This window comes from Phaethon aethereus (assembly GCF_964289735.1).
Source record: "Phaethon aethereus genome assembly, chromosome: 7".
Taxonomy (NCBI): Eukaryota; Metazoa; Chordata; class Aves; order Phaethontiformes; family Phaethontidae; genus Phaethon; species Phaethon aethereus.
Genome location: NC_138583.1, coordinates 32,140,974 through 32,164,155, shown reverse-complemented (window position 1 = coordinate 32,164,155; position 23,182 = coordinate 32,140,974).

The window sequence follows — 23,182 nt, the reverse complement described above, 5'->3', positions numbered from 1 at the left end:
GTCAGTCTTCCCTCTTCCACACTTTCTGCTTGAATTAATAAGGCTGGAGCTTAACCAGTCATTTGAATAATTTCAGATCACTTAATGGGAATGATGGAGAAGAGTCAGTTTTCTTGTAATTTAGTCCAGGAGATGGGTGGATGGGGGTGGGAGTGACAGAGTGAGAAAATGCTTTTTTAAGTGTGCCCTGGTTCACACCCAGAGATTTTGGGACAGACTCCCTGCTAGTAATTATTAGTACAGCTCATCAGACTGCAGTGGAGTTGTAGGATTTAACGTCAGCAGGGAATATAGTTCTCTGCAAACTAACACGCAAATTCATTCCTCTGAGGGAGGAATGTTTATGAACTAAAAGGTACCATCAAGGTGCCATGCTTTGCCAATAGAGGCTTTTTGATTAAATTGCAGTTGCTGTTGTCAGTATGGCACAGTGCATGGGCCAAGCACTCTTTTTAGTTAATGTAGTTTTTCACTTGTGCTTGGAAAAGAGGCCACAGACTTTTTTTTTTTCCTCTCTTGAAGCATCAAAGCTCCAGCCTTGGTTATTTTTATTTCCCTTTGTGCCTGACTTGGTTTTTGAAGACGGAGTAATCATGCAAGACAGTTTCAGAGCTGCATTGAACTCCTTACTGCTTTCAGTCTTCTTCCAATATGCTGCAGCTTAAAAAACTGCCTGTATATACCTTAACTGCTTCTGGGCAAGTCCTATACAGAGGAAGACATGAGCACCAAAGTAACTGAATGAATGCATTGTGGCTGCAAGGTCAGCTTTTTCTCTTCCTTGGTGCTTAACTGCCAATGCATACTGCACTAATGAGCCCATCTCCTGATGTGGGAGAGGGTCATTTAGGTTCTGTGTCTGTCAAAGAATATCAAGATTTCATTTTTAATGCAGAAACTTTTGGCACTGGAGACATCAGAACCTTTGTATTTTCTGCTATATGAGGCATTGGTGTTAAAATTTGGAAGTCAGGAAGGGGAAACAGTCCCGTGTAGTTGTGAGATTCAGTATCACTGTGTTGAGTTCTCTATATCACCAAATGGCATTTCACCATGAAATGTGCAGGACCCAAATCCTGCCTCCTCTTTGCTGGTTTAGAAAGTCCTGTTGCAACAGATCACTGTGGTTCCTTTGATAAAATCTGAGTTGAATATTCAGTATACGAGAGGCAGATACAAGGGGTCAGCACCTGCTCCATGTCCCTAGAGCTAAGGGAATGGTGAATCTGTGGGACAAGCTAGAGAATATGCTGCTGTGCAGATCTGGCATCACAGTCCCCACCGAACAGCAGTCCTCAGTGAAGGCTGTGACGCGCGCAGTTGTGAGCTCTCTGGACGTCACTTGAGATTGCAGCAAGAATCAGTTCAACATGTTTTACTTCATTTTTCAGAATAAGCATCTGAAAGGGTTTTAGAGGAACGCTGAGGAGTAAATGGGAATGTTAGGGGCACTGGCAGTTTGAGATGCATTTTTGAGTGGCTGCTGAAACCAAACCCATACAATGAAGGAACAGCAATGTTTTACAGTCACAGGCTTTGTGAATGCTGGAGCTTTAGAAACTCAGTGTTTGTCACCTGCAAGGTGTAGCTTAACTTTGAGATGAACATTTGAGTTTTAATGCATTTAAAGTATTAAAATTCTCCAAATTTTGTCAGCCCACATCCTATAGACAATATGTGCTGCTGCCTCTCAGACATAGTAGGCGCTACGGGTCTTTTAGCCCAAGTCACCTTGACAATAAACCTTTTTGATCTGAAGACTTGCGCTCTCAAGGATGTGAGCTGCCAGTCTGCATTTTCCTGTCCCCATCTCTAGATTACTATTGAACTTCTCACAGCATGTATGAGTATACTACCCAGTCATTTCAGAAATGACTAAGCCAGGTTGTTTTCTCTCCTGTCCCTCCTCTCAAAAAAGAAAAAAAAAGATTATTAAAAAAACGCAGCCTCCTAGCCTGTGAGAATGACAGGGTAATTTGTATCTGCCTCAGCAACTGCGAATTTAAAACTATGATTGCAGCTTGGGAAAGAATTAAGAGAAGCCAGCTTAGATGCTGCAGAAACAATTCATCTCTAACTGGATTTCTGGGCCACTGCTGGTTCACATCTCACTGGTGTGGAGCATAGTCAGTCAGTTCACGCCCCTCTGCACTAGACTTAATACCACTTTATTTCTGATTGAGAACATGAAGGGGTTTCTGCACTTCAATTTCATGCCTATAGTTAATTCCCCTTAACTATTGCAACCATCTGCATGTAGACACACCCCAAGAGATCGCCTGTCCATAAAAGCCACGCTGCAGCCAGCCACGGGGGCCATGTGTGTTTTCTGCAGTGGGCTGTTGGCAACTGTCACTGCAATGTTTTCTGTTCTTTCATCTGGTCTTTCCACCTAATAGAAGTGTAGCCCCAGGGAGAATTTTCTTTGTAAGCAATGAATCATTTTCCTAGTATCAGTCAAGTAGTGGGCAGTTCTTTGTAATTCCCCTCAGTATTCCCTTGAGACGTGTCAGGCATTGTACTAGATGATCTTAAATAGTCCCTTCCAACCCAAACCATTCTATGATTCCATGAATATGCCTTAAATACATGCTTACATTCTTCTATTATTTCCTGCAAAGCGTTTGAGCTTCTGATAAAGTACCATCAAACTTGGTGCTGTCAACAGAGCATCATTGCCAAGAGGACTGAAAACTGATTGATTTTTATCTTGTTTTTTCCCCTTTTCTGCTTTAGAAGTGATGTAAGAGCAAAGACCTGTCAAAACATTGCAAAATAACCACACGTGTGCAAAATGGGATTAGGTACACATGCAGGTTCTCGAAACACAGATGCGCGTGTAGCAGACACACTCCCCATTTAGACTTGAGATACTATGTGAGTAGTTAACTTGGAATTTCCAAATAGTGCGTCGTGTTGAATACACAGTAGTCATTAAGTTATGATGAAGGTTGTCGCTTGCACATGTACTTGTATCTGCGGGGCTTATCATAGAATCTTTGGGCTGAAAGGGACCTTTAAATGTCATTTAGTCCAACCCCCCTGCAGTGAGCAGGGACATCTTCAACTAGGTCAGATTGCTCAGAGCCCTGTCCAACCTGACCTGGAATGTCTCCAGGGATGGGGCATCTACCACCTCTCTGGGCAACCTGGGCCAGTGCTTCACCACCCTCATTATGAAAAATTTCTTCCTTATCTCTAGTCGAAATCTACCCTTTTTTAGTTTAAAACCATTACCCCTTGTCCTGTCAAAACAGGCCCTGCTAAAAAGTCTGTCCCCATCTTTCTTTAAGCCCCCTTTAAGTCCTGGCCGGCTGCAATAAGGTCTCCCTGCAGCCTTCTCGTCTCCAGGCTGAACAACCCTGACTCTCGCAGCCTTGGCTTGTGGATACCTGTGATGTATGGAGTGTGCAAAAGGCAGGGTCAGTTTCCCAAATCATGGGAGTGCCAGGCTGGCCACAAGTGATACCGTTTAAAAGGCCTCCCCAGGTGTGTGTGAACACTTGCAGCACCCACCCCTGGCAGTGCTTAGATGGAAGTGTAATACCCTATGCAATAGTTGACATAGTAACGGGGAATCCAGAGACCTGACTTACTGGGTTTTGTGCCCTTTCCAGATACTGTTCTGATAATTTCCATATACTGGTTTGTGTAGTGGGAGTAGCTGGCCATACCCTTTACACCTCTGCCTTAACTTAGTGTAAGCTCCAGCCTAATGCAAATTAGAAGTTGAAATAAGTATGTTGTTCATCATCTCTGAAGATAGTAGAATTAAGAACTTGAAGAACAGATTTGGAAATTACTAAACTGTCCACTGTTTCTCAGTGAAGCAATGTGGTCTCTTGTGGCCTCAGTTCAGGAAGCTGAATGTAGCATCTCAACTCTGCCGGTGTCCTATCCCAAACCTGCTAAACTTTCTATACAAGTGGAAGAGCAAGTTCTTGTGAAGTTTGCTCACAGAATTTCTTTTTTTTTTTTTTTTTATTTAATTCTTTCTTATCATCTCATGCTGGTGTCAATTAAGGCAGGTTTTAGTGGCATCTCAGAAACATACTTGTTTTCATTTTGGTTAGTAGCCTTTCATAAAATACAGTTTGTGATGCATTGTGGACATAGCTGCAGTGTGCTGTGAAAGGTTAGACTAGGAGAACAGTAAGTTTCTTAATACCTGTATGTGGGACAAGATTTGCTCTGTGGCTCCAGTAGTGCTTTTACTTATGTCAAGACTGATGTCATTCTCTGTACAAAGACTATAGGACAAAGTCTATAGTCCTAAGTCTGTGGGCCCAGCACCGAAGTGTTTGCTGCCCTTTCCCTTTTGCAATTTGGAAATCCTTTCTCAGCCGTGTAGTTCAGATGTCCTGCTGTTCAGGGGAGGTCATTTGGAGTCTCTTTTGCAAAAGTTTGTTACGCTGAAATCAGGCACATTTTGAAGTGAAATCCTTTTCGGCAAGCCATGCTTCTCCTGGGCAGGTAATATCGGTGCGTGGAGAAGGGTTAAGTTCTGGGAGGGAGGAGGGCTGGCATAAGCTTGATTTCGCCAGGGTTTGCCAGGGGGGTGTTTAGCAAACTTAGAAGAAAACACCGGTATGAGCCTGTGGTACCTATTTCAAACTGTGGGGAAGTCAAGTTTGGAGCCCACAGTTTACGAGCGTCTACACTGAAATTAATGGTATGAAGCTGTTACAAGTGACAGGAAAGTTAGCCCCCAAATGGTAAAAATGTGAACATCCTCTAAACTCATCTTGGAATGACTTACCTTGGCTCATCCTGATTTAGCATATCTGGGGCGTAGCCTCATAGAGTGGACTAAATGGAAACCAACCTTTCTCCCACTCCGTGATTCATTGCTTTCCTTCACAATGTATTTGTGGAGGAGGATGTCCACATCCTGGAGGTTACCTATGGCAGTGAAAAATACCGGTCGACGATGATGATGCAATAAAACACATTCAGGAAACAAGAAAATGAACTAATCTGTCCTGAAGTGCCACTCATCTTTCCATGTCAGAGAGGCACTTAGGGTAGACTCTACAGCCCCCTTCCCCATTCAGTTAGCCCCAGGTCATGGCCCAGTTCGTGTCCTGTCAATACACCTGCTAGAGTCCAGCATAGTCTTCAGGGCAGACACGTAGCGGGGGCTGGTCTTGGCAATATGTGGCATGTTTTTACCCCGTTGCTAAAGTAACGAAGAGCTAGAGAGAGCTACTGCACGCTGTGACGGTAGTGCAATGCGCCTTTCTCCTTCGATGTAGAAACACCCTTATTGCTGCGGGTTGCAGGACTGCTCTGGCTGGTGAGTTTTGCCTTGTGATTTCTCCCACACACCTTTTTTGTGCTTAATGCAATAAGGAACAAAAAATCTATCACAATGCAAAGATACGGAGTTTTCAGTCAGACAGCTCTGCTGGCAGGAGCTCTGTGATGCCCACATTTGGCAGGGAGAGACTAAGTATTATTAATTTTAATGTAGGCCTCAGTGCAGGAAGTGGGAATGTAATTGGCCATTAATGTTGTTTGCCTGTATGCAAAATAAAATTATTTGTTGCCCAAAGGGCTTCTAACAGGGAAATAGATGTCTGCTAATGATTTCCTAAAAAATGCTTGTCCATGCGAAGAGGTAATACTTCCACGTGCATTGCGGTCTTTCTTATGAGGTAAAAAGAGACGACTGAGGGCAAACAGTAACCCGTTTTGTCAGGATCACCACAGTTAATACAAGCGTTGCTCCCAGGACTTGCAAAGCTGAGGCCCACAGGACCTTGCTTCTAGGCGTTAGGAAATGAAGCATTTCAAGTAGCTATGGGAATTCCAGCGGTGCCTTACCAGGCTGAGTCTCTAGCTCCCTGAGGCGTTTTGATGGGTCCCGCTGGACACTTGCCTGGGCTTTTCTCAATGAACACCCTTCAGAAAGCACTTCCCTCCAGATGCAAAACCACTGAAATCGGTGGAGCCTCTCACTGACCTCTGCACGCTTTGGAGCAGGCTCTTTCTTGGCTGACTAGCCCGGGAAAGCCTCCGACTGCTGCGTGTGCCCACAGCAGCGAGCTCTGTACGTCATCACTGCGTCAGGCCTCTCCAAGCAGAGCGGCTTGGACGTTGCCGACAACCCTTCCTGTAAGGGGGCCTTACAGCTGGGGGCTTTTTGTTAAGCTTTGGAAACTGAAACTGATTTTTCAAAGGTGTATTTTCCTTTAAATCAGTAGATTTTGGCAATAGGGTTTTTTATTACTTTATTTTTCTTTTCTCCTCCCTTCACACATTATAAACCAGTGTTTTGGGGAGGTGTCCCTCTGTTTTCCATTCATCTGTGAGACAGCTGAGTCTCTGTAAAAGTGAATCAATGTCTTGTCTGTACAGTAAGTCTGCTTGTATGCATAATGAAAAGTTGAGCTGGGTTGCTGTTCTGTACAATTAGTGTTTCCACTGTCATACCGCAAACAGCACATATTGCACCCCTGTGCCACTGTAACCTGCATCACTGTTGTATTCAAGTCAATGAATAAAGTTTGGAGCTTTATTCTTAATCGCTGGATTCATGTTGCTTCATTTGTGGTTGGGGTTTTTTTTTTTTCATCTTTCAGAGTTATATCAAAGTCCTCTTACAAAACACAATGTGCTCTCAAGCAAGAGAGAGGTGAGGCATGAATGACCAGAGCAAGACAGATGAACAGTTACGCAACTTCAGTGAAATTATGACACAAGGTTTGAAAATGGACATAAGGCTTCCTGTAACTTAAGTTACTAGAAATAGATATTCATACAAACCACATAAGAGTGTTAATTTTGTGTGGTCGGTTTGTGGTTTAAAAGTACCTGAGATACCATCGAGGTCAACTATGGCATGCTGTTACGTCAGCTTCACAGTCTAAATGGTTTCCTTTCTTTATCCTTGCAAGGTCAGCTAAAATTTGAGTCCCCCACTTGAAAAGATATTTACGTGCCTTAGTATTTGAAGTTAGATGTTTGCATAATTAGCTGGAGTTGTACCTGCCCAGCCTTGGTCTGGGTGTAGAAGGTAGGGGACCATGCCATTGAAGGAAACAGGGCTATAAAACACCTATGAATGTGCTGAATGCCTGAGTCTCCAGCAGACCATAGCAGGAGCAGAATTAAGCACGCTGCACCTCAGAGGAATCCATAGCAATTCCTGCCAGTGCCTCAGAACAAAGACATGTCAAGGGACTTCACTCGTTACTGTGTGTAGATATTCCCTGGAAAAGAAGCCACTCAGCTCTCTAGATGACCTGCCAAACATCTTCACTGAATTAATTGGAGCTTTATGCAGTTATGGGACCCGGAGCAACCAGAGCTGGAGCCTCATTAGGATTGGCCCCTGGGCTTGTTTGTTAAAGGGGGGTATGGGGGGTGTGGTGATGTTGCTATTTGAAGTGAAGCCACTGGGGATCAATCCTAAAAAAACCTCAAAGGGGATGGGAAAGAATCCCGCTTCAGACCATTGATCATCTGAGCTGCAGCCTTCCGTTAGGAGCGATGCAGCACACATCCTGCACAGCGTCCTTGAGCCTACGGAGAGCCCCTGCAGCATCAAGGTCTGTGCCCTGCAGATAACGTGTTCTCCATCTTCTTTTCCTCTCTGAGACACGTCCCTGCCCTTGCCCTACCTCAATACTCTACACAGGTTCTCTCTCACAACGAAGGTAGAGTTTTCCCCCAGGGTTTTACTTCAATATACTAAGTTGGGTATATCTAAGGACTGAGTCTCGGATGAGGTGGGGGCTCAGGTTCCTGCTTGGAGAGCAAGAGGTGGGGAATTCAACACGACTGTGAAGTTAGCCTTTAGCACAGTTCATGTCTGTCCCGTTCACTTCCCAGGCCATGCCCAGATTTTTGTTGTTGTATTTGTGCTGAATCTTGCACAAGAGAAACTTTTCTATGGACAAATCCACCAAAGCTACCTGGAGGCAGTGAGATGCTTCCTTTCTTTGGATGGCTTAATCCCGAGATCGTACTTTTGCTGTAGGTGGGACAAAATCAAATCAAAATCAGAAAATCATCCATTGCAACTGCTGGGAACATGGTGCAGCGAGGGGCAGAAGCACACCTACATAAAATATTTAAACCCAGATTTTTTGTTGTGTTGCAGTGCCTAGTTGGAAGAGCCCTAATCCTGAACTGGACCATTTGTAAGTACAGGGTGGAGATGACCCCTGCGTTGAACATTTAATGGGCCTGTGGATTTCAGCAGGTCGGCACATGCGTTCCAGTATCGCTTGTTTCTCTGTTTCTGCCATGTTTATAGACATTTCCTGCCCAGCCACTTCACAGCCCTCTCTGCGTCAGACCAGGTATGGATGAGGCCATAATAACCTGGGTTTTATCCTCTTCTTTTTAGGACCAGCATGGAGAAGCTTCAGGGTTTTTAGGAAACTGTAGCCTCTTGTGAGCAAACCTCAGCTGATCACACATGGTGCTGCGCAGGTTACCTGTGGGAAGTGCTGGGCAGTCCTGAGCCAGAGAAGAGTTGGGAAGACATGGGTACATTTTTAAATGTCTGCTTGTTCATCTGAAAGGCAAGTGTAGAGTCTAAGGGAGACCTTTCTTGAAAAAAGTTTTGCACTGCTTATTTCCCCATCCCTTGGACTAGCAGACATCAGGGAGATGTTTCCTCACTGCTCTGCAGGGCAGGACCCCACTCCCCGCCTGCCAGCCTGCAGCCCCCAAGCACTTCCATGTCAGGTGCTCTTTGGGCATCTCCAGTTTGCCTTTTGGCATCTTTTGGCTCTTTTTGGCATCTCCTCAAACTACTTGTTTGTGGAGATGCCCACAAACCTAACTGTGGGCATCTCCACACAGTTAGGGGGCAAGGAAGGCCTGTGCATGGAGTATCTGCTTAAGAAACCACAAGTGTAGGTCTATGATTTGTCCCGAGAAATTTTCTTGAAAGTTTCCCAACCATAGAGAACAAGAAACACAGTCTGCCTTTTGAATCAGTCTCATTTACTCTTGAAAATCCACTGCCCGAGCCTCAGCTCTTTCCCTGTAGGAACAGCTACCGAGCGGTGCCAGCCCGCGGGCATGTCCTGCCAACCCAAGCTCCCGAGGCCCCAGGCAGCAGTCCCCCCGCTGGGGAGCTTTGACCCAGCAGTGCAGCGGCACAGTTGCTCCATTACAGCCTTCCCAGCCCAGAGCAGTTGGGAATATTCTTGCCGTGAATGCGCTCCTATGCGTAATGCAAATTCACGAGGATCCATCCCAGTCATCAGCTCCACAGTGTGACAGTGCCAGCCAGCCTAAGTGCATTTTTAATTTCCCTCCAGTTAAATACACATGTCCAGTGAAATCTTAAGTCCGGCGTTTCTTTTTTTTTTTTTTTTTATTGTTAGATCATTTTTCCTTGCTCCCCTCCTCCCCAGAAATAATGTGAGGTTTATGACCCCTGAGTAATGACTGTGGAATGCACTGCATCCTACAGCCATCGCAAGGCATCTGGCAATGGGAATCTTCACAGCATGTCAAAAATACACAGATAATACCACTGTAAATAGCTCAGATCAAAACAAGTCAAATGTCAATGCTAATTTGCTGTCAAGTATATAGCCCCAGACCACTTCCTCCTGCAAAAAGGGAAACCCAGTTCCCAAGTGTGACTTGCTCCCCACCAAAAGAAGCTTGTTCTCCACCAAAAATCTCCCCAAACTCTGAATGAACAAGAGTGTGTTTTTTCCTCTTGCTGTTTTATTTTTCTGTAGCTTTTGTGCCTGTCTGCTTCAGAGTCTGAGGCTGGGAAATGAAACTTCAGTTTCGCCTGCCATTTTTCTATTGTAAAAAAGGACTCTTGGGAGAGATATTGACTGTTTTCTAAGGCTCAGTCAGAGGGCGAGAGAGAAAAGTTGTTCCAGGAGTTCCCATTACAAAGCATTTTCTCACATAGGCTCACTCTTATTTTTTAAGGACTTGGGAGATGAAAGAGCCGGCAGCACTGGCACAGGAAGTTTGCTGTACGTCCAAAGGTCAGGTGGGTCTCAGACAGCCACTGTTTCCAGCTCGCTTTTATATACACACTGCAGATTAAAATGTACATCCCGGCCTGGATGTAGTCATGGTAGTGATGGGGGCCCAAGGGCTCAGGGGGAAAGGAAGAGAGGGGGAGCAGGAAAACGGCACAGCGCAGTCTCTCCTCGGGCTGTGATTTCATAAGACAAAGCACTGGGCGGCTGCTCGGCGAGCTTAAGGTGTTCCCACGCCCCCACAGCTTTTTCCTGCCATCAGATATGTCAGCGTGGCTGCTTGTGGGGTCGCTCTCAGTGGCATTTGGGAACTAATCCTGCTTAAAAAAACATTTTTTACTTTTTATTTCATCGCATAGAGCTGGTTGGGTTTTTTTTTTCTTTTTAAATAGAGTCAGTTCCCTGCTTTGATTTAAGCAGTGGCCTCACAAAACAGTTGTGCTGGCATGAAAAATGTGATGGGCACAAGTGGACAGTGGGGTCTGTAGGAGTTGGAGCAGAACACATTAAACTGCTAGGGATATTGCACACTTTCTGTCATGAAATCACAGTCTCAAGTCCGTGGCAGAGAGGGCGGGGGGGGGGGGGCCCTCCTGTAGTTTTCCAGCACTACCATCACACCTTCTATTACTAAGTAGTCAATTAAGGGTGTAATTGTATGGATGTTGGGGTGGAGGGAGAGAGAGTTGAGCTCTGAGACCCATTTCAGTCTGCGCTAGATTAGCGTCCAGAGCCAAAGACGGGAGAGAGCCTCTGCTAGGCACTTGTGCCTTGGTGGGTGTTATGGTGTCTTTGCAAAAACCAGGGCACAAGTCTGGAGAAGGTGGTCTGCACAGAGTAGACCCCTGCTCAGTGACATGCCCAGTCTTCATAGTTGGCAAGACTAAGGGACTGGATGTAAATTAATAGTGCATCCCTGGGCAGCCCAATGAAGGAACATCAAAAAGGAAGCCAGGTCTGGCCGGAGCAGACTGGCTTGGAGGCTGACTGCTGTTGGAGGTCTCCACATCATGCTTGGGAGTGGATCCGTTACCTATTTCCAGTTATCTGGGCTATCCCAGCCCCCATAGCACCAGGTGTTGGAGAGGAGACTTGATCGTAGAACCAAGCCTCTTCTGAAGGCTAGCCCAGTAAGGCTGCCAGAGGGGAACAGTGCTCCCCCTTGGCTGACTCCTCTGGATTTCGGTGCGATACTGCAGAGACAACAAAATGCAGCTGAGTCCATTCAAGGAATTCATTGACAAATGCTTTGAGGTCTTTATGTGAACCTAAGTGTTTGCTATGAAACAGGAGACAAGCTAATAATCGAAACAGGTTTTACAATGAATGAACTGCTGCTGAGAAATGCCTACTTTACAGCCTTGATACCATGCTGAATGTTAAATGACGGCCAAGAGCAAACTCTGCGGTATCTCAGTTAGCTCTTACCCTAATTATCGTTTACAGAGGAGTCCCAGCTAGATAAATGAGGACTGCAATATAAAGGACTTAAGTAAGATTTATTGATGTGACTACATGAATAATTCCCCTTGCAATGATGCATTTAAGAGCACAGATATTGTGGGAGGAGAAAAGCCAGTGTTTGATATTTCGAATCATTTAAAAGTGTGTGTTTTATTTTTATGTTTTGCTTTTGCTGTTCCCTCTACCTGCCCCCTTCCAAAAAAAAAAAAAAAAAGTTTTAGTCCTCTTACTGGCCAGGTTTGTGAAACAATAGTAGGTAATTGAAAATAAACTTCTGCTGAGGCCAGTAAATATTGAATCAACTAAGTGGTCTGCCATGGTGCCCCGGCAGCCCCGAGCACACCACTTCAATGCTCTGACGTTGCTCTGAACTCTTGGCACTCGAGGTTTGGTTTTTCCGTAACTAATTGTTCAGCTTCCGGAAAAGTACGTTTGTGCTCCGTCTCCCTCAGGAGCGATCCCAGAGGAGGAACCTCGGGAGAATTTTCCTGTGTTCTGCCAGCTCAAGCAACAATGGAGTTACCACCAGCGCAGGCAGATCACCCATCTGACCGGGGGAACAGCTAGCTGAAAAACTCACCCCGTCAGGGAAAAGCGAGTAGCTTTTAGTCGTATCGGCAAGCCCGCCAGCCTCGACGTGCAGCCAGCCTGTCGCTAGTGCTGACATAAGGGAAGGGTGAGGGAAGGCATTGCCATTCAGCGACAACATGTTTTTAACTAACTTGAAAACACTTCTAGCCGCGCGAGTGACACGTGAGCTGAAGTCACAGCTGCCGCTGTCCTGCCAGGCAGCCCTGGCCCTTCCCGGTCCCGTAGGGAGGCCGTGCTGGAAGTGTGCCCTGAGCCACCACGACTGCGGGCATTGGGAGGGCTCTGCCCCATGCCCCATCCCCATGGTGACTGCGTTGCTGAGCCACCCGAGTCTTCAGAGGAAGTTGTAAACCATTCGTTGAAGACTGGAGTCAAGAACGAGCCTTCAGGAAAACACCTCCCTAGAGACAATCTTGCCCTAGTAAGGGCTAATGCTGCCCAAAGGGTGGACATTCCTGTGACTCCCCTTTCTCCACAAACCCTCCTCCTCTTACCTTGTCTTTCTTTCCTCAATCAGATTGTTACAGATGGAGGAACATGCCCCTTACCCTGCTTTATCTTTGCCTGGCAGACTCCTAGCAGCCTGTGTCTGCTCCCACAGACTTGGCCTTGCCCCACCACAGTTCCACCTAGGCAGAATTAACCCCTCCACACGTCCTGGGGTTCGACTTAGTCTTCTCCTCATGGGGACACCCAGGAAAGTTCACCCCAAATTAACTAAACTGAATTTACTAGATTATTTACTGAACTGACAAGAGCTCTTGATACAACTTCAGTACTGACAATTACCCACCAGCAGAAACCTCTTTCTGTAGCAGGAACCCACATGTCCCCTTACTGTATCAGTCTGCGGCGCAGACTGGAAGGTGCGGTCCAAGACGGACCATATGCAGTTGTATAGTCACCTCCCACCCCACGTGGTCTGTTGTGGCTGGAGCTCAGTGCTCCCTGGGGATGGGCAGATGACGGCTTGGATGTACAGGGGCCTCGGGCACTGCGGGACACCCTTTGCTCCTGCCACTTGTGCATGAGGTGATGCTCACCGTTGCCTAACTTAGCCAGTGGCGACCCTAGTGGCCTGTGCCCCTGGGCAACCCTCCCAGTTGCTCCCCGCCTCCAAAAAACCCATTTCTGGGCACCTGGCCTGCAGTGTGAAACAGCCTTTGTGAGATATTTTGTCAGCTACAAATAATTGAAAAAGGCCTACATAAAGTCCTAATTGTGTCACAGAACAGGCTCTTCAGTCATCCATCTTCCTATTAAACTTGTGAATTTCAGCTACTCAGCCCTGTTGGAGTTATTTTCCCCTTCCCCTCCTTCTTCTTTTAAGCTTCTATTTATATTCTCTCAGTTGTCTCTGCCAGAAGATCTCATGTGGATACATTAGGCCTTTTCAAAAGGAAAGTTGGATTACAGCGATTTTTCTCCCCGTAGGACACAACAGCTTCATCATTCATAACAGAGCAATACACTATAACTTCATTATAGATGGCATGAAGCTGGCCTATTTAAACAGAATACTTAATGATAGTCAGGAAGGCAAGAGAAATGCAGCTCCATGGGTCTACGTGGGAAAAGGGAAACGGCGTTTTTTGGTATTTATCGAGGTGGATTTCTTGACTCTCAATTAAATCTCTTTTCACTGGAACAAAAAAAAAAAAGTGGAAGATTTGACTGACGTGGGTGAGACTTGTTACCTGGTAGCTACTTGCACTTTGGCAGGTAGTTTGACATAACACGAGATCTAATATTAATAGCAGACGTGGGGTGTGGGAAGGAAACTTGGACTCCTCCATGGTACTTAGGCTCCGCTGAAGCAAACGGCAGTTTGTTGGTGCTCTCCTGTACGGACCACGGGTTCTCGTTCTTTTCCCTTTCGCACTCCAGCAGCGCTGACCTCAGAAGTGTGCTCTGCTTATTGACTTTGGCTGGGTAGAGGTGGTTTAGGCCTAAAGAAAAAGCTGCGGGCTGAAAAAAACTCCTTTTTGGGAAAATGCCAGTATAAATAGCCTTCTGTGAGCTCACAGTTGACATCAGACCACAGTTTGCGGTGATGATAGGGGAGGCTTAAAAAAATCCCAGTGAAAACGCAGCAAGACGTAAAAATTAATGTTTCCCCATATTTTGTTAAAACTAGTTTTTCCTCTCGCCTGGGTAAGTTTTAGTGGTGCTGAAAGGTGCCAAGAGTTCAGCTCTGTCGAGTCCTCCATTGACAGCTTGATACTCCACGTGGGCTTTTTTATACCAACTTGGGAGAGATTTTGATCAATACTGGTTTACTGGTAAAATCTGTAAGTGTGGATGAAATTTCTAGTATTTGTTCAACTGAAAGCCATGATTTCCTATTTGATCACCTCAAAAACTAGGACCATGGCTAGTTATGTATTAGAAATCTGTGTCAGAAACTCTTAGGAAGCCGATAGCCACGTCCTGTGGTGCCTGTTGAGTGTTACATGCCGAAACACCGTGTATTGATACCCAATGAGGTCTGTTGGTGTGAGCATCCCCATGTGGAGTTTGGAGCGGAAGGGAACAAAGAATGCTTTTTACTTCTTTAACTGGTATTGAACACTGTCAAAGGAAAGCTGAGGAGCTTCTCTGGAGGGCGAGAGGGTCTGAAGTGGAAAATAAGTATGAAGAAGAAATGGCTCCAGGAGGAACAAATGCCCCGTCTGTTGAGCACACTGGTCAGGGTGTCTCATACTTTGGCCAGAAGAAGGTATTCTATCTGTCGGGGGAAAGAAAACAATTCCTGCTATTAGAGCTCTCTGTAATTTGGTCTAGAAGCAGTTTGGACTCAACAACTGAAAAGGAAATGTCAAAGAATGGGAAGCCAAGAGAAGCTCATCAAAAAGACATCTGGTCCTGCTGTCCTTAATGGGAAATCCCCCCCGCCCCCTCTCCAGCCACTCTCTTCCCAGCCACGCTCTTTTGAAACGGTTAACATCTGAGAGAATCCAAAACATTGCTGGAATGTATCGCGAGGAAGCTTTTGTATAGCTGAGCAGCTAAACAGCTCTGGTTTTGTTTGTGTTAGGGCTGATTGTCTTGCCTTTCATCGGTGAAAGTCAGAAATGGCTGGACGGAAGTCAGTGGAGCAACACCAGCGTAAGGCCAGCTCTATGCTGGGGGAGAATTTGGTCATCTCTTTTATGGCCACAATCATGAAGCCCTTCACAGGGAAGCCAGAAGACCTTAAAAGGGACACCCATAGACAGGATGCTTGCAGATCTTGTAAGGTGAAAGGTTCATGTCCTGTTCTCCAACAGAGTACTTGCTCCTCTTCCACCAAGCAGCTTTGCTTGCAACAACCATGCTATCCCAGACAGTGCCCCATCTGCCTCTCTGTTTCTTCTGGCCCTTTCTTCACTGACTGAGCCCTCTCTGGAACCAAGGAGCTACTCTGGTCTACTATAAAACACGCATAATCGTTATGCCTGGGGAAGGATGTTTCATTGCTGCTCATGCTCCTGAGTTGGTAGCCTGGGATCCTTAATGCATTTCTGCAGTAAGCCACGTGGCAATGTCATTTATCACAGCTCCTCTCACAAAACTGTGTTCCTGGGGCCTGGGTGGCTCAGGGTTTCGGCATGGGATGTAGAGTCTTTGATCACATGAATCAGGACGGTTAGCAGTGTCCAGCTATTTAGACCTCCTTGAGGAATAAACGGAGGCCTCAGTTCAATTTCCCAACACCAGCTGTCCCCTTCACCCCCCCCCCCCAAATCAGAAATTCTGGAAGACAGGCAGGATTCAGCAGGTCAGGAGTAAGAGACGTTGGTGGGAGTCCCATAAGTATGCTGAACTCCTGCCAGTGCCTGCTCTGTGCTCCTGGCTAGAGGGAAGATCAGGGAGGACTTCCAAGAAGACAGCTTAGCTTGGGACTGATGATCCCAAGTCCCAGCTGTGGTCCCACCTGCTTGTGTGGACATATTCACATGGTCTCCTCCTTCCTCCCAGCTGCAGGTGCTTGCCATTTACCTGGTGCAGCCTCAGTCTTCCCTGACTCTACTGTGACCCAACTTGTCTTTCTCAGCTGGGAGAAGAATCTGCTGGTTTAGTTTTCCACCATTTCAGCATGGAAGTTGGTCCAATAACTGTGAAAATGATGCTAGGAAGAGAGACATCATTTGGCCAGAAGCATGGGGAGGAGAGAGAAAGAGCCTTCTGCCTTTCAGAGACAGCAGCGTTGTTTTGCTGGCTCAGCTGTCCCTAGCTCCACAGGCTTCATTGCTGTTCAGAGGCATCCGCATATGGACAAAAGTAATCCCCCCCCGCCCCGAGATTACAGCCCAGCATTGTGGCCAGGGATGCCAAAGTGAAGAAGCCTTTGGCTTCCTTGTTTCTTGGCATTTCACAGGACACACCTCAGCTTTAATCTCAGCTCCGATCTGTGACAAAACTCGCCTCTGCTCAGATCTCTCCTGTCAACCGCTCTGAAGTAGTGTTATGCCTGCTTGACCACAACTGGCCACAGAGATGTTACACCCTTATCTAAACAGGTATCTGAGCTGATATGTGGAAGAAAAGAGGACCACCAAAGGTGTGCCACCATTGACCTGAGCACATCTCACTGCTAACCCTAGTCTGCCAAGCCATTTTCTGTCTCCATCTGTCTTCCAGGTGCCTGCACACATGGAGTATTTGACATGGCTCCCCATCTTTCAGGATCTTAACAAGACCAAGTTAATTTTACTTCTGACTGAGTTTGATCTTGCTGAGTAGACTCCTGAAGTAGGTTTTCCCAGCCTTGATAAGTGCATGGGGAAGAGAGAATGAAAAGTCCTGTGAAACAACAGATACCCTTAATGTGTGGAGGAGATGTCCACCTTTTGTTCTGCCAGCTGGAGGATTTTCCCTGAAGAAAGGCAGGCGCCTGACCACTGTGGACTGCTGCAACTGGGGTGATCAACGTCTGGGAGGAAATACCGCCGGGAGCAGCTCCACACGCCCAAGTCAGGTGTGATTCTTTCCCACAGCCTCCGTCAAGCATAACTTCCCTGAAGTCGGTGGGGTGCACCTGCACACAAGCTCTTGTGGTAGGATTCCCTCCAGCTTTCACAACAGAGAGGTCAATAACTTTCACCAGACTTGGACTCGTGCTTAAACCAGGGAAAGAGCAAGTCAAATGCAACCAGAGAGACAAAAGTCATAGCAAAGATTTAGACAAATATTAGATAGTAAAGACTTTGCTGATGCAAAAGGTAAGTGTAACAGCAGTAATATCAATGAAGCAATGTACACCTGCCTAGTGTCAATATTTGGGAAAAAAGGAAAAGCATTTAGCATCGCCAGTGGATAAGAGAGGATCAGGATCATGCTTCTGCACAAGTTATTTAGCAAATCATTATAATTGTTTATAGAGTTTGTTTAGGCTTCTAAATTTATACTTGATTCCTTTGTTTCACAGGAAGCAAAAGTGCTAAAATGAAAGAGTGTAAGGCCAGAGAAGCAGAATCACATCAGTTGAAAGCCACAGCATGGTACTTGAGAACTTCAGCCAAAGGTGATAATCTCAGTAGTGGTCAGACTGTCTATTAACACAGCATGAGTATGCAGGGAAAAAACATGAAAACGTGTTCTATAGTATGATCCTCTGCACCAGAGGATGTCAGACTCAGAAAGAAAGAAAAGACTTGGAACAGGATGAGCTTGGCCCTCAAGGCTTGTCACACCTGAGTCATAGCTAGTAGTAATCATCACTAACAATCATTGCTGCTAATAAGCAGGAAAAAAGCAAAGAATGCATGGGTACACAGGTAGATGGCTGTTATTTTATTGGCTTCGGGAAGCTCCACCAGGAAAACCAGTACGCAAGCATTTGCTCTAGCTGAGCACAGTGGCAAATGTCTATAGACTTCAGCACTAACACTGGGAATAATAGTTCCTCACACTAAGCAGGGTCTGAGTAGTTCCCAGTTTTATTAAAACCCAAAACACAACAGCCTGTTTGGAAAAGAGTATCTCAGAGTATTGTAGGTACTTCCTACTGCAAGAGGAAGGGGACAAACAGGAAGAACATGTATTCCTCCGGCATTAGTATTTGTCCCATTGTCACTTGCCCAGCAATTGCCATGGGCCTAACCAGCAGTCCTGGGATTCCAGAGCATCCTTATCATGGCTGGGGAGGGGAAGGAAGGGACAAGCAGGGGATGTAAAGGCTCTGGGGCCTGAAGACACACAGGTATGTGACGTCTTGATCTTTCAAATCATCTTTAATTAGTTTGTTTAACTGGTATTATCCTTAATTGGTCTTGCTGAGTACCTGCTTCGAGATACAGGCACGCTTCAAAAGTTTGCAAGATCAGTTTGCTAGATTTTGAAAGCTAGAGCCAAGAAGCAGCTGGAAAGAGCTCTAAGAGAAGTATTCCTACATGACAGATACATTTATTGAACCTGTTTTTTCTCCAGTCATTGAAGACTGCTATCTGCTTGCTGGATCTGATGGTTCAGGCATTTGGCTTGCCTGTCTTTCTGTGCAGCAGTTTTGTACGGGCAAGAGACAAGATGTGGCTCCAGCTTCAGCTTCCTTGAGCAGCAGAAGCCCTTTAGCTAAACTTGTTCTCGTATGTAAAGTTTCCATGCAGCAAAAGGCACAGAATCACAGAATCACAGAATCACTAGGTTGGAAAGGACCTTTAAGATCATCAAGTCCAACCATTAATCCAGCGCCACCATGTCCCCTAAACCATGTCCTGAAGCACCACATCCACACGTTTTTTGAACACTTCCAGAGATGGCGACTCCACCACCTCCCTGGGCAGCCTGTTCCAATGCCTGACCACCCTCTCAGTGAAGAAATTTTTCCTAATATCCAATCTAAACCTCCCCTGGCGCAACTTGAGGCCATTTCCTCTTGTCCTATCACTAGTTACTTGGGAGAAGAGACCAACACCCTCGTCGCCACAACCCCCTTTCAGGTAGTTATAGAGAGCGATAAGGTCTCCCCTCAGCCTCCTCTTCTCCAGACTAAACAACCCCAGTTCCCTCAGCCGCTCCTCATAAGACTTGTGCTCCAGACCCCTCACCAGCTTCGTTGCCCTTCTCTGGACACGCTCCAGCACCTCAACGTCCTTCTTGTAGTGAGGGGCCCAAAACTGAACACAGGATTCAAGGTGCGGCCTCACCAGTGCCAAGTACAGGGGCACAATCACTTCCCTACTCCTGCTGGCCACACTATTCCTGATACAGGCCAGGACGCTGTTGGCCTTCTTGGCCACCTGGGCACACTGCCGGCTCATGTTCAGCCGGCTGTCAGCCAGCACCCCCAGGTCCCTTTCCACCGGGCAGCTCTCCAGCCACTCCTCCCCAAGCCTGTAGCGTTACATGGGGTTGTTGTGGACGAAGTGCAGGACCCTGCACTTGGCCTTATTAAACCTCATACAGTTGGCCTCTGCCCATCGATCCAGCCTGTCCAGATCCCTCTGCAGAGCCCTCCTACCCTCCAGCAGATCAACACTCCCACCCAACTTGGCGTCATCTGCAAACTTACTGAGGGAGCACTCAATTCCCTCATCCAGATCATCAATAAAGATACTGAATAAGACCTTCTGGTTCCACCAGACACTCAGATCCTCTGTGACTTGTCACCCCCGTCAAGCACAGCCTGGGGGGGCAGGGGGCAGGAGGGGCACACAGGGACCCGAGGGGTGGCAGGACAGTGCCCTTCCAGCCCAGCTGCTCGCTTCCCTTGGGAGCCAAAAGAGCCTGCTCATGGCTATTTCCGGAAAATGTAAGGAGGCCGTATGATGGACGCTTGGGGTTTTTTCTACATACATGGCACTAACATTTCCCAAGGCTGCCTTGGACCACAGATGCCAAGGGTCTGTGGGGTGGCAGGTCCAAAAATTGGGAAATATGGATTCTGTGAGCCTCTCGTTGGGCTTTGTCTAACTGCCCTCTCCTTGATGATGCCATGACACAGCTATCCCACAGAAGAAATGATGCTGCCCCTGCCACCTTACTAAGACAGCAATCACCATTTGTGAGTACCCCAGGGTCTTTAGGTGTGGGTTGATGTCCGAGAGCTCAGCTTGCTGAGCAGAGTCAATGTGCAAGGGGCTGTGTGGTTTGGAGCACCTGCCTATCTGCCCCGCAGCAGGAACAGCTCTCTGCAAGAAAAGGTTCATTTCCATTGCAGGCCACACCACCATCTTCATGTCCACACTTCAAAGCCTAAGCTAGGCCCAAGCTCCCTTTTGCCCAGACCCCAAAGCCTGTGAGTCCCTTGTGTGACCCTGGTATGACCCTTGTCCTCCAGTGGAAGGAGGACTAGATCCTCATATAGCCAGCCAGTGGCTATAGCGCTGGTGAATGATGCAGAGCTGACTTCTGGTTTTTCAGCTCCCAAGGACAGCCGTTGATTTTCTAGGTAATGGTTGCATCTCTTTGCACAGAAGCAGTGCAGCTGCCCATCCAGGTTGGGCGCCTAGTCCTCTTGCCAGAACGACCTTATCATAGGCTGGTATGGCTCCCTTGTCCCCACGCTGACGGCTTAACCTTAGTTCTCACGAGAAAACTTCCTCTATAATCCTTGTGTATCTTGTCTATTCTAACTCTGGATGTTCTCATTATTGATATAAACGTTACATTCCTGCAGTGCCTCCGAAATATTGGCCTCAGGAACAGATTGTCACCTCTGCCTTATATTGAGGTCAGACTGGATGCCCACTTCTCTCTTCGTTATTATTAGAGAGCTTTGGGGATGCTGGCTCTGTCTGCAGTGGTGGAAGCCAGGCAAAAATGTTACTGGAACCCAAGGACAGGGACATCTTCCTGTGAGATCTGCTCTGTCCAGGAGGCAGGTCCTCCCAGGAAGCCTTAATGAAGCCACTGGAAAGGGAGAGTGCAAACTCAGTGGCTCGGGGTTACAGCCAGCAGCTGCCCTGGGATGGTGGAAGGGGGCCCCAGTTTTTCAGCCTGCCAGCCAGGAGCAGGGTGGGAGGTGGGTCGCTGGCTGCCTCCTGCCTGGGCTCGGCACCGGCAACCGTCGGGGCCGAAGCCAGCTATCCCGGGACAACCAGGCCCTTCGAATGTGCCCAAGCCCCACTGCAGCCAGAGCAAGCCCCATCCGAAGCACAGGGAGCAGACAGGGCCCCCTGGGGACAGCGCTGGGGAGCAGCGAGGGGCCCCAGGAGCCACCCACGGCCTCAGCCCGGCGCCCCAGGCTCCCTCCTCCTCCTCCTGTCACTGGCCCTGACCCTGCTCTTTCCCAGGGGACCGGCCGCCGGCGGAGCCCGACGCCGGTGGGGGGTCCGTGCCGTGCAGGACGAGGCGCGGGGCCGGGAGCCGGGCCCCGATCCCGGATCCCCACCCGCAGCCGCGGTCCCGGCCAGCGCCGCGGCCCTGGGGCGGGGCGGGGCGGGGCGGCGCGGCCCGGGCCGGCCGGGGGACCCGGCGCCGCCGGAATAAGAGGCTGGCGGGGCGCGGCAGCGGAGCGGGGCGGAGGCAGTGCCGTGTCCCGGGGCTCCGCGGCAGCCGTCGGGTTGCGGCTCCCCGTTGCAGCCTCCATGGATAAGTACAAAGGTGAGGCGGGGCGCCACGCGTGTCCGTGCCCCGCGGTAGCCCCGCATGGGGACCGTCGCCCTGCCCGCCGGGGGGGCAGCGGGGGCCTGAGGGGTTGGGGTTGGTGGGGAAAGGTCTTGGGGGAGCGCGGGGGACACAGACTCGCCGACGCGAGGGCGCTGCGGCTCGCTGTCCCCACGCGTGGGAAAGCACGGCGGCGATGGGCTGCGGCGGGCTGGGGGCTAGCTCCAGTGGTGGTGATCCCCGAGAGTGGGACCGTGGGTCAGCTGCGGGGAGGGGTGTCCTCGCGAGTGGGGCTCGAGCTCAGTTCTGAGGCGTGGGGGAAGTTGTCCCGCGAGTGGGACGGGGCGGCGCGGGCGAGGGTCTAGCTCCGCGGAGGAGGCGGCGGCCGGCAGCCAGCTCCCGGGGGAGGCGATCTCCGCGAGTGGGGCCGTGGTCAGCCCAGGGCCGGCGGGAGAGCGGTCCCCGCGAGCGGGGCCGGGCGGCGGCAGCGCGGCCGCTCACGGGGATGTGCAGCCCCCTGCAGCTGCCCCGGGCACGGGGGAGCAGGGAGACCTCTCGTTTTGCAGCGCCTGCGGATCGGGCCCTCTCTCCGCCGCTTTAAAAGCAGCGTCTTGTTTCGTTTTCTGCAGCCGCTGAATTGGGCCAGCCTTGCCTGCCTCCGTCTTTCTTCCCAAATTGCCGGTCCGGGTGGACTTCCCGCCCTCCCAGGCTTAACGGGTGCGGCAGCGGGTGCCCTGTTTTCTAAACGCGAGGGAGCGGGTGGGGGAGCAGCCCCCCGGGCTGCTGGTCACCCCCGGCCCCTGTGTTTCCCCGCAATCGATGGCCCTGGCGCTGCCTGCGGGATGCTGCTTGGCCGTTGTCCCCGAGAAGGGCTGCCCTCCGGTCTGTGGCGCTCTGGGTGCCTCTCGGAAACTTCTCCAGCTTCCGCGCTGCTGCCAGCTGAGGAGGGGGAGGCGCCGGGGCGCGGGGCGCTCGCACGCGTGGGGGTACGCCGTGGTCTGCCTCCGCGAGCGCGCGGGAGCCTCCCCGGGAGGAGGCGCGTGCGGCGCGCAGGCAGCCTGCAGCGGGTTTTTACCTGTCGCGCGGAGACGTGGCTCGCGTCGCAACCGCCGCCCGTCGCGCGGGGTGCTTGGTTCTGTGTTCCTGCCCGACTCCACTTGGGCTCGCTGCACCAGGCCGGCAAGGTCCGGTTAGGCCTCGGCAGAGGCATTCAAGCCGGTAGCCCTCGTTCCCTAATCCTTCTGTGGTGGCGACTTTATTTGTCAAGGTACCGTATTGTGTGAAGCTAATATTTTGCCAGGACTCTGTATTTTTTTTTGACTATTCAAGTACTTTAGTGTTCTGACATGGCTGGCACTGTGCTGCCTCTTGCATTTTGATCCTTTCCCTCCTTGCAACCGATACTTTACGGGCCTGATAAGCACGATATTAACATACTGCAAAAGTGATGTTAAAGATTATATTACAAATCAAATACTGTGTAGTCCTGTGGCTTTTTTTTTTTTTTTTTGGCAGGGTCTGTACAATTCAGTTCCAGTAGCAAAGCAGTAGATTCATTAAGATTCAGCTATGTTTTGTATATTGTCTTTTTAAACACACACACCGCTCCCTCAGCGGCAGGGATGCGC